The sequence below is a fragment of the Anas acuta genome, chromosome 4 (assembly GCF_963932015.1).
Source record: "Anas acuta chromosome 4, bAnaAcu1.1, whole genome shotgun sequence".
NCBI lineage: Eukaryota > Metazoa > Chordata > Aves > Anseriformes > Anatidae > Anas > Anas acuta.
Window position 1 is genome coordinate 66247078 of NC_088982.1, and position 22436 is coordinate 66269513.

At 36.4% G+C, this 22436-nt stretch overlaps 1 protein-coding gene across 5 annotated transcripts in view; it reads left to right on the forward strand.

Annotated features, from left to right (window-relative positions):
• The window catches only part of GRID2 (glutamate ionotropic receptor delta type subunit 2), a 781470-nt gene that overhangs the window by 124554 nt on the left and 634480 nt on the right, over positions 1–22436 (forward strand). Inside the window, exon 1 of one of the 5 annotated variants that reach the window (XM_068681717.1) lies at positions 2331–2614. The exons of the other annotated variants lie outside the window; for them this stretch is intronic. The gene's annotated coding sequence lies outside the window, so the exon portion shown is untranslated. Of the gene's footprint in view, positions 1–2330; positions 2615–22436 lie in introns of those variants that run through there. 5 annotated transcript variants of the gene reach the window in all.

Below are 22436 nucleotides of genomic sequence, written 5' to 3' on the forward strand. Positions count from 1 at the left end.
CTGCTCTTCTGACACACCCTTGAGTCTAGGAATGAAATGGCATTAGAGCATTATACTTTGGCTAATAGTAAATGTCTCGAGTAGAAGCAAAACAGTAGCTTGCTGTGGCTTTATTATGAATTACAATACACTTTTAAACAATATTTAAGTAAAGGTGTATTATGTGAGATGTGCTGTCATTGAAATCAATATTCCCTGAGTTGCTGAGTTGTTACTTCCAGTGCAAGCACAGACTTGTAAGTGTAGAGTTAAATGAGAGGTATGTGTGAAAGAGAAAGGAAGGAAAAGAAACAAATCAATAGAGGAAAAAAGAAAATACAAGATGTTTGTGGTAACAATTAAAGAAGTAGTCTCTATAATAGAGAATCTGGAGCTATTCTATATGCTTTTGGGATGAATTCTGAGGCTAAACCAGCTGTAGACAACTTCTTGCAGCTTCTTTTACCTTTCTGTTTATATGTCAAGTTGGGTAATATGTTTTATTTCCTACTAACATGCACAAACCTGTATCTTGTATCTGTAGGCACCAAGTTCATTTTTAGCTTGCTTCTTTGTCACCTGCTTTACATCTTGCCTAAAGCTCATGGGAGGAATACAGTCTAAGTGATTTTCCTTTTCTCAGGGCAAGGCTTCTGTCTACCTGCCTACTAGCTCTTGATTGAAAGGTGGCTGTGGCCACTTGTGCTGCTTGTGCCTCATGTATCCCAATGTGTAAATAATGAGCTACTACAAAAGAAGTGCACCCTCACTGTGACACCCATAGTAGTGCTCCCACTTCCTGATGGCTGGTTGCACTCCCCATCCATAGAAGACCCATTGTAAGCATTCTCTTCCGTTATATACACTTCATCACACAGTGTTAAACCCCTTGGCTCCTTAACAGAGAATGTCTATGTCTACATTCCTAGCAGTGTCAGTGCTAAATAAACCATGCTGTCTTTATCTTCAAAATGTTATGAATTACTTTGTATCACTAGTAACTGTACTGTGCATCCAAACATGTTGAGTTTTTTGAGGATACCGTAACTGGATTAGCAAAATTCAGACATGATTGTAATTTAGGTTACTAAACAGTTCATGATGTTCTTGATAACAACTTTGAGGAAAAGTTTATTATTATTATTATTATTATTTTATGAAGGATAAAAACTGACTCTGCTTTGAGCAAGAGGATGGGCCAAATCACCTGCCGAGATGCCCTTTAACCCTCATTATTCTAAGAAAAGCAATTACTATACGTTTCCAAATTCCATGGGCAGATCTTCAGCTGTCATGAATCAGAAGACTTCCTTTAGAAACAATAAGCTCAGGTCACTTCATACAGCCTGAATGTTTTTCTTTATTTTTTTAAGCTAGCAATTTTTAATTGTCATATTCATCCTTATTTATATGCTTTCACACAGGGTCTAAAATTTTGCTATAAGTATATTTGCACCTCACAATTCTTTGTAATATTATAAAGTACTGTAGATGCTGGTTAAAAAAAAATCTGTTACCTAGCAAAAAGATCCAGGTGTCCTAAACCTTAATTTCCAGCTATAATCACTTGACTACACTTTCTCAACATGAACTATCATGCAGAATGGCTGTGCACCAGGATGTGTACAATTCTCACAGCACTCTGTGTAAATAATCATCTTTATTCCAAATTTGTATTATAGGTATACTGATTTAAAAAAAAAAAAAAAGAAAGAAAGAAAAAGACTTCATGTTCAGTTCTTTGGCATGTTGTTGCAGAACTTCCTGTGATCCATTTTGCGTCCATTGCCCCTTGTCCTGTCCCCACATACCACTGAAAAGAGGTTGGCCAAACCCCTCTGTCTCCCATGAGATACCCCCAAGTAGTTCCCAGAAAAAGTTGAAGTTAGATCTCCAAAAGTCCAGGGTAGCAATCCTACTTTTTGCCTTACTTCATCTACTCCAGATCTTCAACTCCACCATCTCATGATCGCTGCTTCCCAAGCTGCCCCCAACCTTCATGTCCCCCACGTAGGTAAGAACAAGGTCCAGAAGCACCCCCCACTTTGTCAACTCCTCCACCACATGTGTCATAAAATTATCTTCAACACATTGTAGGAACCATTTGAACTATGTGTGCCTGGCCAAGTTCTGTCAAAAGATGTCTGGATAATTAAAGTCCCCCATGTAAACCAGCATCTGGGGTCATGAGGCGACTTCCAGCTGCTTGTAGAAGGCCTCATCAACTGCCTCCACCTGATCTGGTGACCTGTAGTAAACCCCCACAACAGTATCACCCATACCAGCCCACCCCTTAATCCTCACCTACAAGCTCTCCACTTGTTCTTCACCTCTGCCCAGGTGGAGCTGGGTAAACTCTAATTTCTCTATCACATAAAAGGGAAACTCGTCCTCCTAAATTCCAGTCATGTAGGCTGTCCTAGTGTGTCTCTGTGTTTGCAATGAGATAATGGCCTTGTGACTGTACGCAGATCTTCGGCTTGTCTTCTTTATTTTCCATGCTTTGCATATTGGTGTGCAGGCACTTTAGGGTAGTAGCAGGCACAGTTACCTCTAGATGGACACAAGAAGATTCTGGATCAAGTATCAGAAACATTACTGTCTCCAAGGAGTGGAGGATGTATGCAATAAGAAGGTAAAGACATATTCCTTACATGTTGCTAGTGCTAGTTTTCTATTTTCTGTCTCAAAATTTTTGTTGCAGACCTAGAAAGAACCTTTGACGTTCAAGAGACACAATGTGTCACAAAAACAGCCTGAGGAATGAGATGCAAAGGAGGAAGGATCTTTGTTTGTTCTTTGCATTCATTGCCATCTTTGTCTTGTTCTACTCACCAGCAAAAGTTATGGTTAAAAATATTGTTAAAATAGTATCAAGATGAGATAAAACTTTTATGAGCTTAGTTGTCACCCCAAAGCAGTATCACCTCCTGCAAATTGCTATGAATTTTAGATAACCCTTGTATTGGAGTATCTTATTAGGAGTAGCTGAGTGATTCAGACAGCTTATATATTGCCTTATAACTACGTACAGTTCATCCTTAATTTTTGCCCCTTTGAGTCTGAAAAAGTTACAGTAAGTATTTACTAACTCTGGGAAATGGAATAGGGATTTTCTTATCTGTTAGTAGTTTATGAAGTGCACTTTCAGCTATTACTGTTGACTTTGACCAAGTCCACACTAAAGTAAATGATTCCCAAAACAAATGTAGAGTAGCCATTGTCACTGTTAGTGACAGCAAAGTGAATACTGTGGAGGGTCTTTTCTGCACCTCCACATCCCTTTGTCATGAAGATCATTTCTGGTGTGTGTGTGTTTGTTTGTTTTGGGGGGGTGAGGGGAGGGAGCAGGGAGGAAGCTGGTATAGACCAATTAAAATAGTGTGGAACTTGTATTGCAGTCTGCTGAAATTGTATTTTTATAGCAAGAGAAGAAGGGTAGGTGTTATGTGATATGGAGCTTAGTATAAGGGTATACGAGAATGTTCAAAAACCCAGAGGTTGCTGGGAAAGTGCCAGAAAAATTTGCCAGGTGGAGAGGGGTCAAATGTGATACAATACTGTTCATACTGCATACAGGGAATATTACTTTGAGGAAAAAAAAAGTCTCGGAATTATCTTGTTGACTTGTAAAGACAGTTGGGAAACGAGAAAAATTAGAAGACTGTGAACCGGCAGCTCACTTCTACAATCACAAAGTCATGATTGATAATGTAAGCTTGGTAAACTTAGACCGGAGGAAAAAATAAAAATAATAAAAAAAGAGGTTTTCCAAGCTCTGTTGAACATATCTTAAAAACTTAAATGGGGTAAACACATGAAATGGAAAAAGATGTCCTGCCCTACACAGGTTTTATGAGGTTCATAAAAAGTAATAATGTACTATAATAATGTACTACGTGTACATTATATGTAACAATAATGTACATAATGTACTTCTCAGGTGACATTAGAGAAGAGGGATTAGTAGGAGCTTTTCTTAACTCTATTTGCTAATATGGTCAAGTATGAAGCAGGAGGAAAAAAGTAAAGAAGAGAAATTGACAGAACTGTTTTCTTCCCATGTAAAACATGAAGACTATTTCTGTGTCACACAATTATATAAACAGTTAGAACTGACCCCTTTTTTCTGATTTGTCAAAAAAAAGATAAGTGGCAAACAATGTCATTTGTTTCTATTATGGGAAACTTAGCCTTTAATAGCCTACTTAAAACATTCAGATATCCAGTTCTTATTTAAAAGAAAATCCTGTGTTCTGCTAACAGAAAACATTAGCTTCTGCTTTTCTTACAAACTCTCTAAAAACACCCCTGCTTTAATTAAATCCATTTCCAGTAGCTTTTTGAAAGTATCTTGTTGAATCTTTTCCCTCTGAGAAAAAAACAAAACAAAAAAGAACAAAAACGAGTGAACTTTAAAGTTTTCCTCATTTTCCTCTTACTCATTAAAGCTAAAAGCCACATGAGAATATGTAGCATACCATTGTTTCTTTTTCTATTTTGTTCTGTACTTTGTAAGGCCTAGTTAATAGTAATAGAAATTGTTCTCACTTCAATGAAATATACTCTATAGTTTAAAAATAGCTACAGATCCTTTCCTTACAATAACACTTTTTGTAGTTCTAAATATTGTTTCATACCTCATATTGTCTGTTGAAGTCTTGAAAAGTTAACTTTTACATGTATTTTCACTGCTTAAATGTTATTTTAATTTGTAGATTCTTTTCTCATCTTTGCGGGGAGGGCAATGAAGAAAGAAATTTGAAAAACCTCATTTAATAGGAGTAATAATATATATTTTTAAATATCGTTTATTTTTCCTTCCTAGGGAATTAATTATGTCAGTTCCATTGAGAGCACTTGTCAACTTAAAGCTTTTAGTTTTACAGTCAAGTAATTAACAAGAGACTGAGATAGTATCATCTATGTTAACAGATTTATGATGAAAGTTACATAGTGTAAAATTACTTCGCATTACTCCTGTCTGCATCACTGCTGCAGGAGTTTATGCACTTTACAATAAGAGAAAGTAAGGATGACTTCCTCATAATAGAACAGAACTGTGTTTATAATAATGTTCAAATTGTCAATAATTGCTAAAATCACAGGAGCTGGGCTTCATCTTCTACTTGATGGATTGCATGTGTTGGAAAGGTCTGTCTGAGGGCACCTCCTTGCTATAACTTATTTGGAAGTCCTATTTGAAAGCAAGAGATCAGCTAAAAAGCTGATGCTGTGATGTAAATAGGAAATGTGATGGAAATCATGCAAAGGGGATGTACCAGATTTTTACTGACTCCCTGTAAAATGATTTCTACTTCTCAGAAATAATAGATAAGGCTGCTTTGTAACAAGGCTTAGTGGTCTTGAGTGGTGATTTCTGTGAGGATGTTTTTTCTCTGGGTACAGAAGAGGGGAAGGTGTAATGTGAATACATCTGAGTCAGCTCATTTATGAGTAGTGTCACACTTGGTTATGATAAGTGAATTTCATTCCAAAATGCCTTTTTTTTTTTTCTTTTCCTGTCTGAGTGATAAGTCCCTTGGTGAAGGCTGCAGAGGGAGGCAAGTCCTGGAGAGAGAAATAAATAATACAGGTATCTCTGAGCATCAGTTTAGTACATGAAACACACTTTTTATCCAGTATAAGATCTTACGTTACTCATGTGAAAGTTTAGGCTAAAACAGAAGTTAGCCATAGAGAAAGTACTATTTTTTGTCTACTATGGAAAAAATGCCTCACTGTTTTACCTACTTAAAGATGCTCATATCTGAGTCCAAACTGCTTCCTGAAGTGAACATACCAATGTCTAGCTCACTTTTTTATTTGCTGCTGATAGTAAACTTTTCAATAATTTTGACTCTAGTTGTACCATTATTTGTGAAGACCAATTGAGACTCAGTGGGACAGTAGCTTTTGACATTATGCTGAGGGCATGCAAAGCACTCCAGCTATCACTCCATAATCTGTTTGACTGAAATACTGTGTATTGATTGAATTCAAGCACTTCAGTAAATGGCACAACTGGTGTTTAAATTAATAGGAGTAGGGAGCCACTTTCACTAAAGATGTATTTGGCCTCGGCATGTTGGAATGGTATAAAAGCCAAGCTTATTTGCTTTTTCCTCTGTCTTCCCTGTCTGTGCCAGAAACATTGTTCTGATGCCAGATTTGCCATTTGTGCCCCCACTATTACTGCTTTGTCTCAGCTGTGTACTTAGCATCACTACGTAGCTTACAGCTGAATTAAGTTTAAGTTCCTGTAGGAGCTTAAGTAGGAGTTTAAATCACTTAGTCATGGCTATTTTAGTTCAGGTGTGTTTTGTTTTTGTTTTGCTTTTTAAATGGACATCAGAAAGGAATTTTGCTGTTTTGGTCTACATATTCAAATTAAGTCTATGCAGTGTAATTGCATTTCTTATTCAAGGGCAAGAGTATCTTTGTTCTTTGTATAAATCCCTGTCACTCAAATGAGTCATTTTGCTATTACTTTCTAATCCTGGAAAATCCATGTTGCAAGTTTGTGAGTTAAAGGCTTCTGTCTGGATGTGGTCTTATGTCTTGTACAGCCAGGTAGTGCAATATTAAGAATGTGCTTTGGAGTTCAATACCTATTCAGCCTAGCTCTTCTGATTCATCAGGTAGTGATTAGTTTCCTAAAGACATGAAAAGCAAAATGTAGCCCCCTTCCAATGGTATTCTTAAACAGTGCAATATATTACTTTTTTATTGAAGGGGATCATAGAAACCAAGCAGACACTATTTACTATTAAATGCCTCTTCCTAGAACTCTTTGGTTAGCATACGACCTCTGCCTAACGATGCCTCTTGGTTAGAAAAAATATTTGCCACAAATCCAATTATCCTCTGATACAATCTGTCCTCAGAAAGCACTTTGCTCAAACCACCTCCTCAGTCTTTGCTATATATATATATAATTTACAAAATACAGAAACTTGCCAGCAGATTTCCAGTTGGAACTCCATGTTTTTTATAAGTCACTTTTTAAGTACTGAAAAGCCACAATGAGGTCACCTCACTGGAGCCTTCTCTTTACTTTAGGCTGAACAGCCGCAGCTCTTTCAGCCTTTCTTCATAGGAGAGGTGCTTTTTTTTTTTTTTTTTTTTTTATAACTCAATAAGCTGTAAATACTAAGAAGAGATGAAAACTAGTTTCAGTTAGAAAGTAAATTTGAATTAATTTATTTTTTGGTATTTTTATTCCCATCTGCCAGGCACTAGAACAGGCTCTCTGGGGAAGTGGTCATGGCCCCAAGTCAGATGTAGTTCAAGGATCTTATTTATTTTGAGTCTGATCCTCGTGGGTTTGTTTGAACTCAGGATATTCTATGGTCTGGTCCTTTTTGCATCCTACAAGGGAAAAGTCGGTTTGGGTTCAATGAGAGTATCAATGAAAATTATTTCTTATTTAGTTTATTTGCTGTTTTACTAGCCTTTCAAGGAAGGAGATGTATTGGTGTATTAGACTGTTTATTTTCTGAAAGTAACCAGGCTACATAGCATGAATTTAACCTACTGCTTGAATTTTCTGGTGGCCAAATGTTTTTATTCTTCATATGACATTAATGATACATTTTGCTGAATTGTCTGCTCAGGCTAAGTAATGCTAGAGAAATGAGCAACTTCCTCTTCCTATTTTGGTGGTAGCATAGTCACATACATTAGACACAAAATCAGTTGTTCAGACATATGAAAAGACAGCTTTGTTAGCAGGACAAAGGTTATATACATAATCACCCATAAAGGATTTTCTTGCTGTGTTATCTATGAACTTCTGTGTGTATCTTTGGTTGCCTGATGTAGGATCACTGAATTGCTCAGGTCAAAAGGGAGCTCAAGAAGTCTCTAGTCCAAGCTCCTGCTCAAAGCAGGGTCAACACTGAATTCAGACCATGTTGTCCAAAGCCCAGGAAGTCTCTGAGGACAGACCTTCCACAACCTCTCCAGATAGCCTGTTCCGATACTTCATTATCCTCAAAATGGAAGCTTTTTTTATCCCCTATTATCCAGTTGGAGCCACATCTGTTTCAGCTTGTGGCTGTTGTCTCTCATCCTCCTACTGTGCACCACCTTGAATAACCTGGCTAAGTTTTTCTTTCCAGTAGTCGCCGTGTAAGTACTGGGGTTATGCTGTTAAGCCCATTGGAATCTTCTCTCCAAGTTCAAATAAGTCTTGTTTTTTCCAGCCCCAACCATCTTGGTCAAGGGTCCACTGCTTTAGCCAAACATCCATAAGGAGCCCTTGATCCTTCTCAGCAGAGCTCCTACCTAGAGATTTTGGCTCAGCAGCATGAGTGGAAATGGAAATCACAGACACACAACTTTGCTTTTGCCCTTGCTGAATTTCCTGAAGTTCTTCATGCAATATTTATATAATGAACATGTATTTTATCAATACATTTTATTTTGTTATATACCTTCTTACAACTTGTTACAACAAAAATATAGGAAGCTAGATCAAGAAAAGTTACAGGAAGTTATCCACTTCTATCTCCTTGAGATAGTATTATGATATTGTATGATGATGCTGAGACGTATCGCATCCATCTTTAAAAAATATCACACAGTATGCATTAAATGTGAATGCATATATATATTTACAATACTGCATATTGTTAACACTGAGGGTTAGAGAAACTATGGCTTAGCAGATAGGATATTCACGTGCAAATTATAAGACTTGGTACTTGATGTGGGCCTGTTACCTGCCTTTAATAAAGATTTGCTTGTATTATTTCATTATTTTTTTCCCCCCATCAAGAGTATATAATGGCTTTAACTGAGATGAAAGAATGCACCATAAATCAGGACATACACTGAAATTTAGAAAACAAATAGAGAAAATGGCCATTACCTTCTCTTGTTTGTACTGTGGGATGCTGTTTCTTAGGCAACATTCAGAAAAGGTGTTTGCCATTTTGAATAAAAACTTCATTTCTTGTGCAACCTGTGCTTTTTGGTCATTCATACTGAGTACCATTTCAAACCAGGTTCTATAAATGATAGTTTTTCTCAAATTTCCAGTTGACTTCAGTGGTCATCAGGAAAGCTAACTGAACTAACTGTTCTGCTTTTATTTGGTGGTTTATTTTTCTTCACTGCCTCAAAAAAAAAAAAAAAAATGTCATATTATCCCTGCAGTGATTAATGTCCCTTCTACTACTATTTTCCCTGCAGGAAAAAATGTAACCATACTTAGTTAAAAGCAAGCCTAATGTTACTACATGCTTGGAAATCTTTGTGTTACTCTGTATGACTACTCCTATAACTACTCCTGTTTGCTTTCCATCTCTTTCTATAAAATATAAACTTGGCACAGTGTTCTTGTGGCATCACTGATCTTCTTTGAAAAGAAGAGTCTCTGTTGAGTCACAGTTTTGTTTGTAGTGGTGGTGAAACTTATAAGAATACTCCTTCTGGAGTGGTTAGTTCATGCAGAACTTACTTGCATGTTAGTCCAGGTCTGATCCACTCAGCCAGGATTTCTTTTGATAGAGAAGATAATTTACAAGGGAGATCTTGAATTGGATATGCCTGCCGTCCTTGAGAAGAAGGGGAGGGCATGTGTGAGGAAAACTGAATTGAGTTGATATTTGGTAGGCAGAAGGATCTAATTCTTCATAAGCAGCCATATTGACCTGGAGGTGCTGATATTCACAGAACTACTCACTGCTAATATGTAGGACTCCCTGAAGATAACAGTGTTAGTTACTTAGAAAATTAGTGCTATTCTTTTTTGAAAGAGAAATTCCCATCTATAATGGCTGTAATGTTTGGTTTTCTTGCTGTAACCTGGTTTATGATTATTTGTTACTACTTGACCTCAAGTTTTTTATCACTTAATAATGCAATTTTAAACCCATTCAGGAGGAGGGGAGGTGCTTTCAAATGAGCTCATAAAGCATTATGCTTTAAATCAGTTTTGATGTCAGGAGTAAATTCAGAAGCCTTAGACAGAGCTGACAATAGCCATCACCTGTAAGCCAGCATGTCTAAATTGACTTTCTTTGATTTATAGGGCAGTCTTTTTCTGAGAGCTTTATAGTGTTGAATAAGTGAGGAGGTTGTGTTATTCACTCTACAAGCACTGTATTGACTCAGCAGTATTGCCCTATTTACTCAGTGGGCAATTTCAGTTCATTAGCCATAGCAATCTTGTATTTGTGCTCTTCCTAGTTACATATTTTCTACACGCTTACAAATTCAAAGGTCTATTTTTGTCAGATTGCAAGATGTGTGTAATTTATTAGAACTTCTGTACCCCACTCCTTCTCCTCTGACTCTGTGGAATTATTATTATTTAAGCATATAGTTCTTTTTGTTACTTCTTCAGGACCACAAATAGCAATATGCATTACAGCAACTGATCACAACTAAAATCAATTATATTTTGTCTTATAATGGGGTGTAGGAAGGGAGAAAGGCTGTCTCTGTTCCATTCCAGCAGGTGGGAATTCAACATCTAGGGGGTGTAAAGCTAAAAAACACTAATGCTTAGTACACTGTTTTTTCTGTGTTCCAGGAATTATCCCAATTTTGGGATGCATAAGTGATAGTTTACTTTTTTACTTGTGCTTTGAACCAATTTCCAGTTTGTAGAAGAATTGGCTGCTTTCTGAGACAAAACTGTCAAACCATGTCACTGTTAACAGTAGAAAAGGCTCACAGCAGCCAAATGACTGAAAACCACATCTGCCTTTTGAAGTCGAAGAAAGTACTTCATGTCAAAGTTAAGAGCTGATGCACTCTCTTCTGTTATCACTCATATTTATGGTGATCAATAACATCTCTTTCCATCTGGAGAGAAACAGCATTTCCCTAATGCAACATCATCTTAGTTTCCTGAACATCAGGATGGTATTTGGTACTTTAGATGCATGAGGAAGTATGGGAAAGTGAACAAGGTACCCTAAGAAAAGGAGTGTGCAAAAATCTGCTGCAAAGTTTGTAGGCTGTTAGTTCTGTAGAGTTTCATTTTTAAAATTACTTTTCAAAGGCCTAGTCCAAAAATGTGAAAATACAAGTATGGCATCTGAAGTCTATAGATTTTTTTTCCTTAATTTCAAAGAACCATATGGATTCACACAATGGATAGTTAATTACCTGCAAAGGTCTTTCCAGTACAGTCGTTCTTCTCTGATCAGGGTCACCTGGCAGGTTCCTCAGGGCCATGCCCTGTTGGGTTTTCAATATGTACAAGGGTGGAGACTCCATAACCTCTGTGCAACCACTGTTCAATGACCCTCACAAGACATATTAAGACATATAAGATATATCTATATAAGATATTAAGACACAAGACATAAGCAAAAGGGCTTCCTGATCGTTAGAGAGTCTCTCTAGTGTTTTCTTATGTTTAAATGTTTCCTATCTTAACTTGCATATATTGTCTCCTGTCCTTCTTCTGGATACCTTTGAGATGAGTCCGAATCTGTTCCTTTAATTGCTTAACATCATGCATGTTAATTAGACTCCCTCAAGGTCAAGGTCAAGGGAGGTGATTGTCCCGCTCTACTCTGCGCTGGTGCGGCCTCACCTCGAGTACTGTGTGCAGTTCTGGGCACCACAGTATAAAAAGGACATGAAACTGTTGGAGAGTGTCCAGAGGAGGGCTATGAAGATGGTGAAAGGCCTGGAGGGGAAGACGTACGAGGAACGGCTGAGGGCACTGGGCCTGTTCAGCCTGGAGAAGAGGAGGCTGAGGGGAGACCTCATCGCAGTCTACAACTTCCTCGTAAGGGGGTGTCGAGAGGCAGGAGACCTTTTCTCCATTAACACCAGCGACAGGACCCGCGGGAACGGAGTTAAGCTGAGGCAGGGGAAGTTTAGGCTGGACATCAGGAAGGGGTTCTTCACAGAGAGAGTGGTTGCACACTGGAACAGGCTCCCCAGGGAAGTGGTCACTGCACCGAGCCTGACTGAATTTAAGAAGAGATTGGACTGTGCACTTAGTCACATGGTCTGAACTTGGGTAGACCTGTGCGGTGTCAAGAGTTGGACTTGATGATCCTTAAGGGTCCCTTCCAACTCAGGATATTCTATGATTCTATGATTGGACTGTGTCATCATCTCCTGTGCTGGGGAGAGCATTCACCCCTGCACTGGTCCTGGAACTCTGGATCTGTCTCCTCAGGGCAGAGCCAGAGGAGAAGGCCAACGTACCTCAATCTGTTGGTAACACCTAATGCAGCCCAAGAGGCTGTTGTCCCTTTTCACCGCGATGGTGCGTTGCTGGCTTGTCCACCAAGACTCACGTGTTTTCTTCCCTGGTGTTCTTACATGTTTCATGTGCTATTTTTGTACACTGTACTTGTACATCCATGTATTTCTGAATCAGGCAGAGAGCAGCAATGCAGTTAAGAGGCCCAAATCCATGCAGGAACTGGGGGTACTCAACCCTGCAGGATGTACTTGAAAATTAGCATGATTGGGTCCTAGAAAAGGACTGGTATACCAAACAAAAATGCTTCAGTATCCTACTACTGGTAATTACCTGCTTTTATTTTTAAACTTAGCTGCAGATACTTTTAGGAATAAACAGAAAATTTCTCAGGTATCCTTGTGGTTCTCCTTCTAGCAATAGAGAGGTTAAGGGCAAGCTAATTGTTGTTTTTTTTTAACCAGACTTTAACAGAGAAGTGATAATAGCAAGTATATTTAAGTCATCACAATTAAAAATAATAAAAAATAATAAGAGCTTGGCTTGTTTCAGTAAATGTGCATATAGCTGTTCCAGTTGTCCTTTTTAATTAACTTCCCCAAATGTGGAAGCATTTTTTTTTTTAACTAGAAGATGATCAGCTCTAGGTTAATTGATTTTTTTTAATCATCAAAACAGATGCTAATCAAATATGTATGTGCAGTTCACAAAGCATTGTAGTTGTATTTGATATCTACTTCTACTGTTGTCATAGTTCTAAACTGACTATTGTTATTACAAATAATGAGCCTGGGAAAAGCTAACATAAAGGTTTACCCAATTTGCTACTATTTTGTACATAATATAAAAATATAAAAAGTTTATATAAAAATATAAAAAATATAAATATAATATAAATTTTATATATAAATATAATATAAAAAGTTCTAATTTTATTTGCATACGTTTTGATTTATAGATCTACTTGCCATTGGCTACACAAAATAGCAGATTTCATTGTTTGACATTAATTGTGAATTGAAAGAGCTTCTGAAGGAAAACTGTGGGAAACCAAAGTACTATAGAACAAGAAAATCAATCAACGTTGAAATGAAGAAATAATTATAGAACTTCCTGTCATACAAGTTAAAATATTTTTTCACTGTTCTTTATTTTACCATGGAAGTACCTCTATTTTATTGAGTATACATAATGTATGCTCCTTCCCTTATGGAAAAATGTAGTATCAAAGTATAAGAAGGAAAATAATTTTTTTTTGAACTACTGAAATTTGGTTATAATGCTGGAGGAAATTTTCTTCTGTGTCACCCCCTCCACCCCCCCAGTTTTATTTAATTGAATTATTTTTTATAAAATATTAATTGTTGATTTTAAAATACTTCATCACACAACCCCTGTTCCAACACTATGTTTAACTTACATAAATGTTTCTAAGGATTATATACAAAATGGCTATAAATTTGAATACTAACAATAAGCCCTTGATATATTAAAATGAAAATTTTGTAGGGAGTACATACAATATGAGGGGGAAAACTTTAAAACACCAGTAAGAGTTTAGTGCAGCTTCTACTCTGCAAAATCTGGTTTTTCTCACTATTATATCTTTGAAAGGATAATTAACCTAAATGACTTGTAAATTTGTCCTTTTCTCAAACAATCTATTTTTCAAATTATTGTTCAGCTATTGATCAAATTAACATTGTGATTTGGATATACTTAATATAAAACAAAGAGTAGTTTTTACTACTGTGTAGTAAGTTCTGCAGTCAAGTTGGATTTTGCTGTGTGTTACTTAAGCAGTTGACATCATGACATACTCCCTGCTGTCTCATGATCACAGAAGTTGTGCAGTTGTGCCCACTCTTCCTGTCTGCAGAGCCTGCTTTAGTTTCCATGTGGAAAGCTAAGCTGATGCTATTTATACGCAGTCTGATGCTTTTTATACTCATGCTATGTTTCATTTAGAAGTTTGCTTATATTTTATTTCTGGAATCCTGGGAGTAACATTCAGTGTCCAAGTCCTGTAAAGAAAGACTGTGGATGAGGAAATGGGCAAGACTATGATCTGTTCTTCATTAGCTCTGAAGTCTGCCTTCTGCTAAATAAAACTGTCTTACTGAGTTTATTTTATTTCCATTTGAGAGCTGCTTCAAGTATTTAACTGATGTTTTCTATGGAGTTCAGTCATACAAATTATGTGCTTTTAGGAGAGCATGCTTATATTGAAATATAGTGTTTGTAACTTCCAAAAGTTGGTAATTATTTGGTAATTAGACAATCAAAATAAATACTGTGAAAATGAAATTTGGGTAAAGCTATATACATGCTATGCTGTTTTACATTCTTGAGTTCCTCTGTAGCTGGTAAAGGGGGAAGAAAGGGAAATATGATCTGATTCACATGGCATTAACTGAAATTCAAGCATATGGTGTCAAAAAGGTAACATCTTGCCTGAAAGTTCAGATTTACTTCCGAATGTAAATGAAAATACTGGTATGAAAAGTGGCTGTAAAGCTAGAAGCTATAAACAATCTCATTATATATAGTGTTTCCAAAGAAATGGCACGGATATAAGGTTGCTTCTAACATATTTTGCAAGACTATACTCTGGAGCTGGATGATACATTTAAATTGTTTTGGTAAATTACGTTTCCATTAACATGGTAGTGATAATACTAGTGATAATATGTATTTAAGATTTCATGAAGCATGATGTCCTTCCGAAGGCCTGGTTCAGACTTAAAATATATAGATTATAGGGGAGTGAAGAAGGTATGGGAAAGAAAGAAAGAAGAAACTGAGGAGGAGACAGTGGACTATTTAATGATTTAAATACTTACCTCTTTCCTTCTTTTAATTGACATCTTGAAGGCATTCTAACTATACAGTAAATGAGTTATTTTGTGTAGGAAGCAGAATTTCTATTTGTGTGTGGTTTTATGACTTTGTATAGCCCATGGATTTAACACTCTTGAGCCTGTAGATAAGAAAGATACCATAGATTTAAATAAGTTAAATAAACAAAAGACACAGGTGCAAAATGTGGGCAATCATAAATTGACCAATTATTATAATTGTGAGCTTATACAGATACGACCATGACTTCTGCACTTAAATGGAAGTGTATTTTAAGATTAGGCAATATTGACAAATATTATCTTTCTTGTCTACATTATTAAGCTTTTGATTCTGCTGCATTTTCTGCACGATATTCTTCAAAGAACTTGCATAGGTCATGAGAGACTGAAAGAGATGAATTGGACAGATGGGGAATGAAAGGTTGAGGTGACAAAGCAATGAACATATATCAATGCATTCTGATGTAGGTGCCTTATTTAGAAAGCAAATAAAGCTATAAAATAATTGAAGATGAATCATTTTGATCATATAGACTACTTGTCAAATGGTCTTTGAGCTATTTCAGTATACACATTTTTCTGTAAGTCAGTAAAGAAAGCATTAGGTGATGTTTTAAATCCTGTCTGTCAAAATACGAAGATGATCTGTAATAGTTGTAAGTTAGAATCTTTTCTATATTTGCTTAAACATCTCATTTGAATAACGTGAATGGTAGAGAACATGAAACATCAGTTATGCCTAAACTATTACAACATACCTGTCTGAAGTTCTGGGTACTCAGTTGTACCAGATTGTTTGAGTTTTTTCAGTAGGCAGTAATAAAATCTACAACTTCTTAAGCATAACTTATATGATCTTCCCAACAGCCTAGCAAATAATGTCTGTTATGTATCATTTAGAAAGGGATGCTCCTACATCTTAATATGTGAAAATTTCAAGATTAGAGCCTGCACAAGTTGTCAGAAAACCCCACAATGAAGAGTTAAGTTACTGCTCATCTGCAATGAAGTTGTCTTCATAAAAAAAAGGAAGCTACAGATGGCAAAGTATGGTAACTGTGAAATAAGTTTCCTCAGGGGCACTTGGAAAACTTATAGTTTTCATTTTTATCAGGAAAAGTGACGATTAGTGTCAACAAAATGCAAGTTGGTATTTTGTGCCTTTCTTTATAATTTCCTGGGCTTCATGGTGTGTTTTTGTTGTTGTTAGCTTTTCCTATAACATCAGATACCTTCCCCAATAAGATGATTATCGTTTGGCAACTAATGATATCTTAAAAGAAAATACTTCTCAAATGGTTTACTGAAACTTTTCAAAAAAAAAAAAAAAAAAAAAAAAAGAGAAAAGAAGATCCTGAGGGAGAGAAAAAGGAGAAAACAATTTTGTGTTCCAAAGTGCTACATTTTCTATTAGATCAGAAGGCAGAATTTTGTCACTTACTCATTCTGGAATTTAAATATCTTATTTCCCAACAGTTCCTCATAGTAGTTCGTACTTTACCTGGAAAGCATTAATGGTAGTCCAAACCATATGTATTGTTTCCTAGCACAGTAGCTAGTCAGCTGGATTTTTTATAGGCATAGGGTGTTCATGTTGATTTTCAAGGATTATTCAAGACCATATATTAATCACACTGTCTCTGTATATAATGCTATGGGGCTATTAAACTGGATTATTATCAGTTTAATGTAAAACAGGTCTCTGACTTACCCGGTCTGGAGTAGTAGGTCTGTTTTCCTGGTGCTGTGGTTGGCACAGTTGAGGTATGGACAGGCAGCTATAGAAACTCATTGGATTTCTGTAGGGTGTCTGGTTGGAGATACCAATAGGTCTTTGTGTGCATCTCCCTCCATATAGTTTTAGAATGCTTTGTTAACTTTGTTATTTATGTAACTTCTGTAATTTTAACAAGTCTCTTCATTCTGAGCCCTTTTGAGGGCATTATACCAGAAGGATTTGAGAAACTAGGACAAGATCTGACTGTTTCTTGTGCTTGGTGAAGGGTGGTACTTTTTTTTCTGTTGCCCTGCCACATTCAGGCCCTGCAATCTTAGTGTTCATGCAGAATATTTCCAATGAAAGTTGAATGTAGCAGAAAGTAGGATGGAAGTCAGAAAAATAAGGGTTGAGAACATTTATCCTCAGAGAGAAACTTTTGTATTTTGTGTATGACATGTGGTGACTAACGGAAAAGTCAACAGTAATGTGTTAGAAAAGTAAGTCTTAGATGAAGTTTTTAACTCATCAAAGGCTGAACTCAGTGTTGAATAGTTTGTTGAAATGCGACAAAGATATTTTATCTATTCATCTCATATGTTAAAGGCATGAGATACTACCACTGTTAATAATGTACTCAGGGAACTTTTAAGTATGTGGAGAATAATATTAAACTTGAAAAAATAGATTATGCATGAAAAAAAAAAAAACTGTAAGGGGGAAGAAATGAAATAACTGAGAAGGACCAAAATTGAAGTCTACATAAATGAAACTGATTTTTAAAATTATCTTTGGTACCCAGATGTCTTCATTATAATGCTTGTTTGCAACCATGTTGGCATGATATATTTTTCACAGTTTGCACATAAACAACAACAAATTTAAGGAGAGATTAGAAGCTATTTCACACTTCAAAATCTTTTCTTAGGTACTGCATTATCAGTTGTAATATAAATTATTATATTCAGTTATTATTATTAGTTGTAATATAAATTACAACTGAGGGATTATTGTAGGTTGTTTGAATCTACAATCTGTCAGTCTTCAACAGTCTGAAAATAACTATAAATTCTAGATACAATTAATTAAGGAATATCCATTTTACGTCTTTTTTTCACTGGGATTATACAAACTGTCCATAGCTTTTTCTTAAATCACCATGGTCATGGCATCACTTTAAAACACCCAGAGTTTTCAGAGAGTGAGAAATTTGAAATCAGATGGAAAATTGCTGAGAAAAATCTAGTTTTTTCTAAATTGGCAGTCACAAAAAAGGGTGAATATGACATGACACTGGTTCCTCCTGCATTTCCCAATGCAGCTGTGGGGTCTAAGTTTAATACCTGACAATCTTATTCACCTAATTCTATAAGGCATTTTACGTGGGTGAAAAGAGGTTTAAGATTTCGTTATCAATCTCTAATATTTATTAATGTTTGCACATTCAGTATTCTACTGTAAATTTACAGAAGTGCAAGTCTCAAGCTTGAGACTGAAGTCTGAAGTAAAAGGCAAAGCTTCCCTGACTAAGAGGTGCTTTAGACTGGCAGGTTTGATGCACTTCATTATTCCAGAGATGAACAATCCAAACATTGCCATGAGTGAAAATTACTTTTGTTTACATTCATGAGGGACTCTGGCACCTGATATTGAATTTTTTAATATCTTGACTTTTAAAATAACTTTTCAAACATAGTATGTTAACACTGCTTATCAGTATAGACAGTTTTCAATCTCTTGTTCATGCAAAAAATAATGTGACTACACAGGTATGTGCAAGGGCATGCAATACATGGATACATCCTAAAAGAAAGACTGTGCTGTGTGGCAAAGGGATCCAGAGGATCCTTGACAGGCTTGCAAGATAGGCCTGTGCAAAACTCATGAAGTTCAAGGCCAAGTGTAAGGTCCTGCATGCAGGCCAGGGCAATCCCAAGCACAAATACAGCTCGACATTAGTCAGCAATGTGTACTTGCAGTCCAGAAGACCAATTGTATCCTGGGCTGCATTAAAAAAAAAAGAAAAAAAAAAAAAAGAAAAAAGGCATGGCCAGCAGGTTGAGGGAAGTGATTCTTTCCCTCTTCCCCAACATAAGAAGGTCATGGACCTGTTGTAGTGAGCCCAGAGGAGGGCCACAAGAATGATCAGAGATTTGGAATGCCTCTCCTGTGAAGACAGGCTGAGGGAGTTGGGGTTCTTCAGCCTGGAGAAGAGAAAGCTGTTATAGCTGTCTTCCAGTACCTAAGGGAGGCCTACAGGAAAGCTGGGGAGGGACCATTTGTCAGGGAGTGCAGTGATAAGACAATGAGTAATGGCTTTAAACTAAAACAATGTAGATTTAGTGTAGATATAAGGAAGAAATTCTTTACTGTAAGGGTGGTGAAGCACTGGAAAAGGTTGTTGAGAGAAGTTGTGGATGCTCCATCAAATATTCAAGGCCAGGTTGGAAGGGAGTTCAGAGCAACCTGCACTAGTGGATGGTGTCCCTGCCCATAGCAAGGGGGTTGGATCCAGATGATCTTTAGTGTCTCTTCCAAACCCAAACCATTCTATGATTAGCATAAAAGAAAATAGCATGAGTGAATAAAGGTGGTGCACGATACCAAGTTTTGTTAACAGAGCTTACGTCCATTTGCCCTTGTTGCTTTTGCAGGTTTATATTTAACAGCAAGTAAGCAATCATGGCAGTTGTGAAAATTGTATGAGAGTCATTTGGTGGTTTCATAGCTCACCTTCTTTTCATTGTTGTATGTTTGTGGTGGTTTCATTTCTTTAGTAAGTATTATTCATTAAATGAAAAGCAGTGATAGATATTCTTTCCTTTAAAAGGGGAATTTTGTAGCAGTGAGTATCCCCAAATTTTCTTTATGACCTCCTCAGCCTCTGTGGAGCTTATTAAACACCTTGAGATACTGTTGTTGATCCTGTGGAAGAAACATCTTAGTATTCACAGGTATGTGGTTTTTTTCTTGTTAAGAGTATTCTGGTCATGTATGAGCAATGTTTTATGTTGTGCATATTGGTCAGTGAGCTTCTCACTTTATCGTAGTAGAAAATCAAAAAGAATAGATTCATTGTTTAACCTAAGTAAGTTCAACATAGAGTAGAACTCGGTATTACTGGTTTGTATAAAACTATCATTTTACTGATAATTAAATGTGTCTAGAAATAGTAGCTTGTTATACTCTACAGTTTATTCTGCAAGAAGTGGGGTGGAACAGAGGAAACAAATTATTTGATGTACTTGGTGGACAATTTCACAAAGGTGTATGAATCTAATTGCAGCTGAATGATTATTTCAGCATTTCTTCTTCTTTTTGCACTAATGACATTTCCAGATAATAAACTACTTTTATTTTAGTAAACTTAAAAAAAAAAAAAAAAAAGACAACTGTATATAAATGAAAGGTAAGATGATGATAATCTTAGCCCAATTTTTTCTTTAAATGTTTTTCTTCCCTTCAAGCAAAAGAGTGTTGAATAGAAGCTTGACTAGTTGTGAGTGTTCTGAGTATACTGCAAAATTTTGCTTCTCTTTTAGACAACTGCTCTAATATTTATTTTCTTGCTTTGATGGATCACCTTTGGTGTGGAATACTGTAAATTTTTCTGGGGATGACTCATCCCAAAATTCCATTTAAAAATCTCCAAGTAATCTCATTCTTCGGCTTTTTAGGACATTTGAACTCTTGCAGCTATGAAAAAATAATAAAACTAACCTATAAAGAAAGCTGACTGTTTGATCAAAGTGGGAACAGGGCAGGTCTCTTTTTACTTATTGTGTGTATAGGCTGAAACTGAAATTGGAGCTAAGGATTTAGTCTAATTTGCTGGTCACTTCTGCTTCTGGTCTGACACCTAATTATTTTGTAGTTAGGAGTTACAAATTAGTGCATTCTGTATGGAGGCAAAGATGTTCTCTCCCAGTAACACAAAAAAATGTTGTGTTGTTGAGACATTTATGATCAATTTTACCTAAAGTCCAACTTGTAAGGCCATTAGAATATTTGCTCTCTCCATCAGAAAACAGGAACTGTTGTGAAGAGATGCATAGACTCTTGAATTCAATGTTTTCAATCATTGCTTAAAATTAAATGCACCAAATAAATGCCCTAAGCTTCTATTGTTCCTTTCTAAGGAACAAGTAAGTATTCAATAAACTAGCCAAATTTTAAGAATCTTTAGGTATACATTACATGGACTTTTCATGCATATGTTTACTTCCATCTACGTTTTTTCCCTCTTGTCTGCTCTTCAACTGAACATTTGCATTCTTCAGCTGTTAGGCTGCTTTTTCTCTCTAGTGAAGACCATTTTTATGCTGGTAAATCTGCAGGGTGCTGGTGCAGTTCTAATCTTTGGCACTGTGGCTATAGCTGTGGCAGGGTAAAAACTTTCCATGTTGTTATAGCAGGCGCCTGACACGTAGAACTGCTTCAGACTTAGAAACAGATTTGTTTCTTTACAGTGATACTTCATCAAAAAAATTACATGATATATCATCCTGACAATTTTCAATAGCAAAAGATAAAAATAAAAGAAATCCAAATGAGTTGAGAGTCATATTGAGAGAAAAACAAGCATAGTGCTTCCTTTGATTAAAACGCTTCATATGTTAATGTCAGTAAATGGTGAATATCTGGATTAAAATGAAATAAATTTGGAATGAAATGAATCATAAAAATACAGAAGGAACAGCAGTATTACTTTCTGCAAAACAATTTTATTTGAATTGAATGATTCAACAGTACCAAGTTTAAAGATTTAAGTGGTCAAAAATGCAAATACTTTTCATAATAGGATTTCATGGCAAATCTTTACATTTGGTGGATTAAAAAGAAGAAAAACCTGAATGCTGGGATTTGGTGTGAAAAGCAGCTTTCTAACAAAGCTGCTGCTGGATTCTTGCTTTAACCTTTCCACTGTTGAGTAGCAGTAAGAATTCTCCCTAAAATAAATAGAAGAATCCAGTCAATTTGATTATTGACCTATTCCCAAACTAGAGATTTTGCAGATGTTTTTATAGTAACATTTATGATTCCCTGGATGCATATATTGCCGCAAAACAAATGCGTGTTCCCTTGTCAAATATGGAGCCTGAATAATTGCTTTTTATTATTTATTTGATTTTGATATTTTAGTCATCGATTGAGAAACATGAACCACGTTTCTCTCAAACATAAATCAGTTTGATATTGAGAAGCTTGCCTTCCATTAAACTCCATCATCTTCAGAAAGGAAATAATATAAAAAGCCCCCTAGTCTCAGGCTTAAAAAAGGAAGCACCACCAAAAAAATTTACAATTGGCTCATAATGGCAAACTGTACAGCAGTAGTATTCAACGTCTGCCTGCATGAGTGTGGGGATGAGCCATGAGTGACTGTCCTGTGAGCCAGGGTGGTTGTTGCCCTGAGAAACAAACAGGGCAGGTCATGGGGATAGGCTTGGTATCACTCCTTTCAATCTGCCCTAAAGGTCAGGAAAAGTGCTGGTGTCCCAACCACTCCTAGAGCTAATTAATAGGAGCATGTACAAATCTGCTGGTGGATGTGCTCAACACCAACTATCCTTCTGTTCCTCCCAGCAAAGGTGATCTCAATCTCTCTTACCTGCCAAGTAATGCTAGGCCTACCTTCATTTCCTATAAAGCTGCATAGCTCAGGTAGATATAACTGTGTTGAGAGTGCCAACTTTAA